Genomic DNA, 8,477 nt, shown 5'->3' with positions numbered 1-8,477 from the left:
TTAAACTCACTTTGAGAGGCGTGCACTTCCCCTGTAACGGCAGCGGCGGATCTCGTTCATTTCCCTAGTTGGCCAAGTTATTTTTTTTTTTTTTAAGGAGGAGGAGGAATGCATTTACGCACACCCGGTCAAGGTGGTGTGTGACCGGGTAGTGTGGGACTCCGCAGGTCAGAAGGACCGGCAATAGCCATTAAACCTCCTCCCCCAGGGCGTCTCCTTTTAGTCCGATATTTCCAAATAGGTCTTCTCTGCGCTCGCGGGACTTATTCTTTTCTGTATGTCCAAGCTTCTCCTGACTCGCGTTTCAGCTACTCGGTCCACCGTAACGCGAGTTCGAACAGGCGTAGAGAAATTTATTGGATCTTATTGATGCAGTAAGTTTTTTAATTTTTGTGACTTTTTGTATAGTGACTTTTCCTCTTCATTTCTTCTTCGGGCTTGGTCATGCAATTTCACTTTATACAGATGCTTCAAAGCTGCTACTCTATGTTCGTAGCAGCTATTCTCTTCTGCAAACCAAGCCGGATCTTGAGAGTTGATGATTTTAATTGCCGTTGTGGTCAATGTCTGTAGTAAATTTTTTTGATGCCACAATATTCCCGAGTGGTCGGCAAATATTCATCATCATCATTCACATTCATCATCGTCGTCGTCGTTGTCTGAATATTCTCTGTTTGCAATGTACTTCTCTGCAGGTTCCATTATATCCAACGGCGTCTTCATCATTTTATCGCGGCATTTAGTGCAATTATAATTTCGCATTATATGGTGCACGATAAAACCCGCGAAATATGTGATGGATGTTGTTTCGTAGAAGGATATTTCACTGTCCTTCTTGTTGGGATGGTTATCGTGGAAATGTGTTGCGCATTCTGACGTTCCGTCGTCTTCTTCGTCTGCCTGCAAATACTCAATTATTGCGAAATTGTTTACAGCAGGAACGCGGCTTTCACCTCTAATCAGCATTGAACATTCTTCGTCTTCCTCCTGCGTGCTGGTCCGATCTCCAATTTGTACTAATTGTGAGCACATGATGTGCCGTAAATTTAATCGGACCATACACGACGTTGGATTCGCATTGAATCCTCCCCGTTGTCGGAGTTTGGAGAATAAATATTCGACTGAATCTTGGTTTGCTAAACCTATAGCAAACTGGAAATCACGTGTGACTTCGTCATCGGCGATGGAGTTGTAGGCTTTCAAAAATGCTCCGATAGTTTGGGTCAGACCCTTGAAACAGGACGGTCTGCTTATGAGCTGTGAACCTTGCCCATATCGGCGAACACTCCATACTTTTGTCCACTATTCCTTCGTGTCTTGCAACGTTTTGTAGACAACGTCATTCCGCTTGCAAAAAGGCTGCTTCTTAACAGTGTTGTTAACATCATAGCAGTTACAATAATCAATTAATTTATCAATCGCTTTGATTGACACTACCGTCTTTTCCCACGTCGTACTTCGCTGTTGCAATCCTTTCGGATCATGGCCCGCAACTTCTATTGCCGCAGCGAATCTTCTTCTGAACATTTGGAATGCCCGCTTAACGTTCATACTTTGGAACGCATTTGGATGCAGGTGGATTTCTGTGATATGGGGCAGCAATCGGGAGGAGTTCATTGCCATGTCGTAATTCCACGTTTCATCCATGTCGGAAAACGAAATGATACTTTCATTTGCAACGTATACATTTCCGTGTTTCCTCAATTGCGTCACTAGTCGCTTAATTAGATGAGGGAAATCGAATGTTGCATAATATGAGGTTCCCTCGTAAGTGAAAGACGGATTGTCTTCGGTTACTTCTAATGTTTTATAGACTTTCTGGTTCATGGCGCACTGATCGCATGTTAAAATCTGTACATGTGCTCCACACTTTTTAAGCCGTTGCAAAGATGAGTATAGTAAATGGATGAGGTCTTCTGTTTTCAGTCCTCCAGTTCCTGATAAGAAATATGCCAGTGGCTGTCTCCATCTGTTTTGCGCATTTATACTGTCGACGCAGAAGACAAACTCGTAACGTGCTTTTTCGTCGCGTCGACCCAACACAGATAGCACGCGACGTCTTAAAGACGTCTTTTTTACGTCCATTTTACGTCTGAAAGTCTTACGCCTGGAAAAGACGTCTCATTTCAGACGTCGTTAAGACGTCTTTTTGGAGACGTCGTTTGTACGTATGAAATAAAACGTCTTAAAGACGTCTTTTTCGAAACGTTTTATTTCAGAGGTCTTAAGGATGTCTTTTTCGGGACTAAATAACTTGAATTTCTTGGAGATGTTATGATAGTGGCTATTATACTGTACAATGACTAAAATACTGTGTCTTAATTTTGCTAATGCTTGGAATGATACAAAAAAAATACATTTCATTTATTACAAACACGTGGATTAGGTAAATATATATATATATATGTGTGTGTGTGTGTGTGTGTGTATGTGTGTGTGTGTGTGTGTGTGTGTGTGTGTGTGTGTGTGTGTGTGTGTGCGTGCGTGCGCGTGCGTCGCTCTTTCGAGCGATTTCGTTAGGTCTAGTTCAGACACGGCGGAAACTGCGCTTGTCAACCGCGCGGTGCTTATTTACATTAACGTCTTCATATTCGTTCAACTGCGCTGTTTCCGCCGTGTCTGAACTATCCTTTAGTGTTGTGATTCTTCGAGCGTTGTGAACTGGGGACTTTGGACAACATTATTTCACATCGTTATTGCAAGTCGTTATTTACATATTCTTTGGACAAGTAAGTATTTTCATTGCTATTATTCGTAGCGTTGTTATGTTTGCTTATGCTCTTCTGATATATTTATTTCAGTGTTGTGTTATAAATTTTCTTAATTTTCGTTCATCTTTTCTAGGATACCGTTTGTCTGATTGCTGCTCGAAGTGTTGCAGTATAAAGTGCCTAAAGTTCATAAGAGACGAATATATGCTTGGAAGCCAAAAGGCCACCTAGGCAGCTATACAGATGTAGCTGAAGAGGGCGGCCGATTGTATTAGTTATTATTAATTATCAATTTATTATTTGTTAACAACATATCTTAGAATTATTAACAACATTGCATTAATATTTAGGTACCCATAGTTACGATAGAATAGCAAAATTATAACAAATACACATGGAACATTTTTTGTTTATCAAAAGAAATATCGATGGTATTGTGCTGCTTGTGTTAAAAGAATCACAAATTTTAATTGTATTGTTTAATTTTTATTTTAATGTTTAATTTCAATTTTAATAGTTAATGTTTTATTTTAATGTTTAATTTCAATTTTAATGGTTAATGTTTAATTTTAATGTTAAATTTCAATTGTAATGTTTAATTTTAATGTTCACTTTTAATTGTAATGTTAAATTTCAATTGTAATGTTTAATTTTAATGTTAAATTTCAATTGTAATGTTTAATTTTAATGTTCACTTTTAATTGTAATGTTAAATTTCAATTGTAATGTTTAATTGTAATGTTTACTTTTAATTGTAATGTTCAATTTTAATTTTAATTTTAATGTTTAATTTTAATGTTTAATGTTTAATTTCAATGTTTAATGTCTCATTTTAATGATTAATGTTTAATTTTAATTTTAATGTTTTATTTTAATGTTTAGTTTTAATTCTAATGTTTAGTTTTAATTGTAATGTTTAATTTTAATTTAAATTTTAATGTATACTTTGAATGTTATAATAAATATTAACAATAAAAATAAAATATTGCTTTATTCATTTAAATTAATTTTATTTTAATTAACATTTATGATGTTACGTATGGAGACGTGTCTCCACGTTCATTTCGATTAGAAGTTCTAATCTCTTTTCTGAGAACGAAAAGCGTCCCAACAGGCCCCTTGTCTAATGATTGTACTCCGGCTGGACGCAGCTGGCAGGAAGCATGATTCAGTAACAGCACCGTACGATTTCCTAATATGGAAATCTTCAAAACATCCCCTTCTGGAATGTTTTGTCAAGATAGTCTTTGATAGGAAACATCCTGGCTAACCCTTCGTTTTACCCCTATAAACAAAGATCCAGCTGCAAACCTTAAACTCACTAGAAACGACAAATACGAGTATGCGACCGTAAAATAAAACAGATACATTCCCCTCTCATTTTTAGGGTATATAAACCCATGCATTTTCATCCTCTTTGGTTAGTCGAGAAGCGGTTCAGTCAAGATTCAGACGCGGTTCAGTACTCGTGCAGTCACGTCGCGTCAAGTCTAGTGAGATCGGGTTAAAGTCCCTTTCGAATCAAAACGTAACCTTATAGATTCCGTCAGTTCGGTATATATTCTATTTGGCATTCAACAATCGCTATCTAACCCCGCATTGCCAGTGCGTCAACACCGTGCATCATTAGGTAACAATTTCTCTAATTGTACACTTACTACATCCACTCGCGACACAAACAATCACACTTGTAACTATTCCAAATCAGAATATATTTGTCTTGTTTGTTAACTCGCGTAATCTACAACCTTTAATTATTGCCTGATATCCTAATCTAATAATTGAACGTTCCCACATGATACAATCTTACCGCTCGGATTGTATCCATTAAATTATATATAAGTTACGAGGCTTACTAATCTTAGATTCAATTCAACGAAGATTTCTCCAACCTAGTGGCTCCCCGGTTTCGCATTGGGTGCGTCCACGAAAATTATACCATCCTAGCGGAACCCTGATTTCGCATTGGGTTCTTCCGTATCCTAGCAGCTCCCTGGTCTCGCATCAGGTGCGTCTGTGAGTTATCCACCTTCCTTTAAATCGGGTTCGCCGCGTGTCTCTCCTAGTGACTCCCCGATTCCGCATTGGGTGCGTTCACGAAGTTTCATCCTCCTAGTAGCTCCTCGGTTTCGCATCGGGTGCGTCTGCGTTTGACTCCAACCTCCCAGAGGTTCCCTGATTTCGCATCAGGTGCGTCCTCGACGTCAACTATCCTAGCGGCTCCCCGATCTCGCATTGGGTGCGTCCGCGTACTTAACTAACAAATTGAAACCATATTCCTGGGGTAACAACCCCTCTCCGGCCTCTCGCGTTGCTCGCAGCCCTGGCTCGTAACAATGAACATCTCTAAGACGTCTAAAAGACGTCTAAAAAACGTCTCTAAGACGTCTAACAGACGTTTCTAAGACGTTCAAAAGACGTCTAGAAGACGTTTACAAGACGTCTTAAGGGGGCCGGCAGGGTTTAAAATCCATATGCTTATGCATGGGTCAAAACCTTTTCAAACTATCGCTTCAATATTGCAATGAGCAGTTTAAAAGTGGTCACTTGTGTTTCCTAAAAGTCCAATTTATGTCTGTATAGAGCCTAAATTTCGAATTTCTACCTCATCGTGGAGTAATTAACAATATTCGGCAGAAAATTCGAATTCTGAAGCAAATATGACGTCACAAGATGGCTGCCGCTGAGAGATTCTCTTAATTTCGCGAGATTTAGTGTTCGTATCGAAAAAAGAGCTCTATACAGACATAGCGAAGACATGTACAAACACGGTGGTATGCATTTTTAATTGATTACTTACTTATTTAAGACATAAAATGACTAGAAAAAAAGGCACAATTTTGCGGTTCCGGTTACTAGCGCCACGGTCTCTCCGCGGCAAACACTGTACGTTGCGATAGAATACGGTCGATAATGCAGATCGATAGTACAGGTTTACGTATGTACGATATGTATGCTGCCGAATATTGCAAATTACTCCTCGATGAGGTAGAAATTCGAAATTTGGGCTCTGTACAGACATGTATTGAACCTTTGGGAATGACAATTGACCATTTATAAACTGCTCATTGCAATATTGAAGCGATAGTTTGAAAAGGTTTCTGACCCTTGCACTTGTCGCCACGCGGCTCGTAACGTCAGGCTTGTTTCGAACGCCTCGCGACAGGCGGCAAGCTGCCGAATATTGTTAATTACTCCCCGATAAGGTAGAAATTCGAAATTTGGACTCTGTACAGAAATGTATTGAACCTTTGGGAATGGCAATTGACCATTTATAAACTGCTCGTTGCAATATTGAAGCGATAGTTTGAAAAGGTTTCTGACCCTTGCACGTGTCGCTACGCGTCTCGTAACGTCAGGTTGCTTCGAAATATCCGTTATATTCCAGTAACTAACTAGAATGAAATATGTTGTTGTCCATGTGACAGTAGAAGAGGTTTAGCAATAATTTCTTTTTTGCAGCTTGAGGACTATTTTTAGAAATTACAGGCGAAGTTTGCAATTTCTGCCTACATTGTCGATGAACGGGCTTCGCTTGCGAATTATTATCACCGGAACTGTTTCTCCACTTCAGCTACACTTCTTTTTGTTTAATTTAGAAAGGATACGGCTGTTGTAAAATAATTTTTTCGACCATGACAAGTAACTTTATAATGTAGGAAAGTGTAAACAAATTCTTTTTTTGTGTTTTTTTTTCAATGATGATGAGCCAGTGATTCACATGTTGGAAAAAATGTGGTCACATTCCCTGAAATTTCCCCTTCAAAATGAACCCTTCAGAAGAATGGAGAATTCTAATTGATTATGTAAAGATGTTATTATATTTTGGGATGTGAATTGAATATGTTCTACAAGAAAGGTGTCATTGCTCAATGAAAACCACGAGAACGTGGTGATTATTTACTTGACAATTAGGGTTTCATAAAATATAGTTCAAAACCAGAATTTCATGTTGTCGGCTTTGCAGTCTGCAAGGTACTGTCTGCAAAATATATATTTAGATAAAAATTTCAAATAACGAATAAAAGATAAAAAAAATTTTATTTGTCATTCGAAGGTCATATCGTCGATTTGGGAGTTCTAGTCTTAGAATTTAATGGAAAAAGGGCGACATGTTTCTTGAAATGTCTGTAAAATCAAAAATTTATAAGAGATCGAAAAATCCTTTGAGATTCGGTCACTAAACACTACATATATTAAAATTTGAATAAAAGCGGAAACATTACTACAACAGGGATGACCCACAGTTCTCGAGGTAAAAAAGGGGTCATTTAGTCGTAAATAGGGATGTGCGGGCCGACCGATTGTCGGACGCCCGAATCGTCGGGTCGGGTCGCAGAAAGTCGGGCGCGCGATACTTCATGACACATCGGGCGGCCCGAGCATTTCGGGCTACCCGAGAGTTTCGGGCAGCCTGCTCGACTTCGTCGGGCGGGTTCGGAATGACTCGGACAAGTTCGGGCGAGCGAGTTAACCCGATACCTGAGATTCAACTCTGCGTTCTTATGAAATACATAATGGTAACAATGATATATGATTTCGAAATAATGCACGTTACACGTGAAAAATTTAAGAGAAAACAGCACAAAATGTAAAAAATTGTCATAGTTTACCTTATTTTCATACGTTCTAGTTGTATGTAATTTCGTAAGGATATTTTAACGACATTATCGATACATATGCAAGTTCATTCGGAGGAACAAATTCGTCAGAATGCCAGAAATATTGTCTCTTAAATTTTTCACGTGTAAGTAACGTGCATTATTTCAAAATTTAATACAAATAAAGATTATGCATATGTTTGCCAATTATACCTACGGTAATTATAAAAAAACCAAGTATATTAAAAATTACGTTAATTAAGCTATGAAAGAAGTATCATTATTGCCATTATGTATTTCATAAGAACGCAGAGTTGAATCTCAGGTATCGCGATAACTCGCTCGCTCGGACTTGTCCGATTCATACCGAACCCGCCCGACGAAGTCGAGCAGGCAGCCCGAAACTCTCGGGTAGCCCGAATCGAGCCCGTCCGACTTTCTGCGACCCGATCCGAACCCGAATATCGGGCGGCCCGCACATGTCTAGTCGTAAACGAAGTCTGCAGGTATTGCGGAGCGCACCACTCACCTACTTGAAACGGGGACACTGCGCGTCCTTTTCCAGCTCATTGTGAAGCCAATGTTCAATTCTCCATCCTTCTAAAGGGGTCATTACGAAGGGGAAACATTTTTAGTAGATACTTTTATGGTTTTACTTTTCTGACTTTATAATGTAATGAAGAAAGGGTGATCCTTTTTTTAACACGTCTATTTAAAATCAACAATTTTTAAGATATCGAGAAATCCTTTGACATTCGTTCATAGGTCGCCAAAGACTACAACATATTCAAATTTGAACAAAATCCCACAGCAGTACTCGAAAATGTGCCCCATTTCGCGTGGAATGACCTCGGTACACAAATGACTGATGCATGTTGTTATGTTGTACTTTCAGACGTAATGAAATAGCGAGAAATAGGGTTGCCAAGCTTGAAGTCCATAATGAAGAAGCGCGGGATAAAATATAGCAGGCCGCCAAAAATTATCGGAAAGTAGTAAAAAATATCACCTCGCAATTCTAATTACGGATCAGACAGGATGTCAGTATCAGTCAACGTTCGAAAGGATAATATCATATAAGGGAGAAAAGACCGGGGGACCGAGGGGATATGGGCTTAGTAGTGGTGACTCGGATCCACTACTAGGTATGCCACAGTGGTGGCGG

This window comes from Halictus rubicundus, chromosome 14 (genome assembly GCF_050948215.1).
Source record: "Halictus rubicundus isolate RS-2024b chromosome 14, iyHalRubi1_principal, whole genome shotgun sequence".
In the NCBI taxonomy this organism is placed as follows: Eukaryota; Metazoa; Arthropoda; class Insecta; order Hymenoptera; family Halictidae; genus Halictus; species Halictus rubicundus.
Note: the sequence above shows the minus strand (reverse complement) of the source record.